Source organism: Lactuca serriola, chromosome 7 (assembly GCF_051521515.1).
Source record: "Lactuca serriola cultivar US96UC23 chromosome 7, Lser_US96UC23_V15, whole genome shotgun sequence".
Lineage (NCBI taxonomy): Eukaryota > Viridiplantae > Streptophyta > Magnoliopsida > Asterales > Asteraceae > Lactuca > Lactuca serriola.
Genome location: NC_136414.1, coordinates 138535825 through 138537675, shown reverse-complemented (window position 1 = coordinate 138537675; position 1851 = coordinate 138535825). Strand labels below are relative to the sequence as shown.

The window sequence follows — 1851 nt, the reverse complement described above, 5'->3', positions numbered from 1 at the left end:
GTTTGATTCTCATGATATAACTAATGCTTTCAATGTAAGAAAAAAAACATCTTGTATTTAAATAAATATGTGGTTTTTAAACGAAAAAAAATATGTTTATACGGTTTAAAATGTAATAAAAAAATATATTTATACGGTTTCAAATAGAAAATAGACAAAATTGAACAAAATTTGATAAATGATGTTCGATTGGAACAAAAAAACATAGTATCAAAATTGAAATAAAAAATTAAACTTAGTGTCAAAATCGAAAAAAAAAAAGAGAAAACTTAGTGTTTTTTGTGGAAAAAAAAATCAATTATGACACGTCAGCATACCACGTAATCAAAACTGACACGTCATTATGTCACGTCAGCATTTAACCTGGTTAACCGGTCAAGTGGTCAGAATTGTAACAAATTGGAAAACACAGTGTCAAAATTGACACAAAAACACAGTGTCAAAATCGAATTTTTGTGTAAAAAGAATATTTTTTGTGTCATTTACCCTTTTTTAGTGTAATGAATTTTTCGTTTATCATCTCACTCGTTGTATCATGATAACTAAAATATATCAATCAAGTCAATTTATTTGGTCCTACGATAAATGAAAAAGAAAAAAAAAAATGATAAATGAAAAATACAATGTATTTTTATCATTGTATAATATACGCTATATAATTTATATTTCTTTAGTGTAATGAATTTTGTACTTTTAATACCTTTAATATAAAATGAAAAAAAATAAAGTTAATTACTAAAGTAAATTATCAAAAGAGATTACATTGATTTGTTAAAATGGTAAAAAGAAAATATGTTTAATTGTTTTTATCGTTCGACTTGCTAATTCATCTTAAACATATCCATTTTACCTTTTTTATTTGCCTTTGTATAATCGAAAATTCGTATATTCGAATTTATATTAATTATAAAACATACAAAGCACACAAGTTCCATTGTCGTCCAGCGGTTAGGATATCTGGCTTTCACCCAGGAGACCCGGGTTCGATTCCCGGCAATGGAACCTTTTTTATATAAAATATTTCAAATCTCCTCCCTGTTGTTTCAACTTTCAAGTAATCTCCCCCCTCCCCCTCAAACTTTCACTTTTTTTACATTTTTATCACCGAAAAGAACAGGTGGATTAACTATTAAACGAAAGGCTACAGATTCTTCGCTCAAAAAATATAACAATCTTATTTTACTCGGAGAAATAAAGAAATATGCAAGCTCGAGTTCTTAAATAATAAAAGAAAGTTTTTTTTTTTTTTGTTTTTTTCTTGATACCAAATAATTTATCAAATAAAAAATAAATGCAGGTAAAGAAGTTAATTTATATTGGCGTTCTCTACAAATCTGATTTACACTTTTAATTTTAAGTCTTCACTTCCTAAAAAGTAAAATCCACTGTTGAGATAATATGTGATTAGAGATAGAGCATATACATAGTGGATGTTTTTAGTTGAACTCTTTTATAAAAAACTCAGAAGAAGAAAAGCTCATTGTGTTTATAGATTTTTTTCATTTTGTTTTTTTTATAAATTGTTTATAGATTTTTAATTACAACTACTAGTAAAAGCCCATGCTTCGCATGGGTCGGTAGGTTATAGTTTTTCCATTAAAATGTGTTGACAGACGGTGGTTGTATGCGAAGTCAATGTAATAAGTTTATAATCAAGAAAAGCCATTGATAAAACCATTCATTACATTACAACTTTCTTTGTGTATTTTAAGCTTTTTCACCCTTCTACTTTTGTGACACATACATATAGTGACCATCTGAATTATCATTCACCAGGTCTTTTAGCTGTTACAGATATTGATATTTTGCTTATACCGAGCAGTTATTGTGGGGCAATGATCATGGAATGTG

At 27.3% G+C, this 1851-nt stretch overlaps 1 non-coding gene across 1 annotated transcript; it reads left to right on the top strand.

Annotated features, from left to right (window-relative positions):
• Positions 1–930: 930 nt before the first annotated feature.
• TRNAE-UUC (transfer RNA glutamic acid (anticodon UUC)) lies at positions 931–1002 on the top strand. The gene has a single exon. It is a non-coding gene; the product is annotated as a tRNA-Glu (tRNA).
• The last annotated feature ends 849 nt before the right edge of the window (positions 1003–1851 follow it).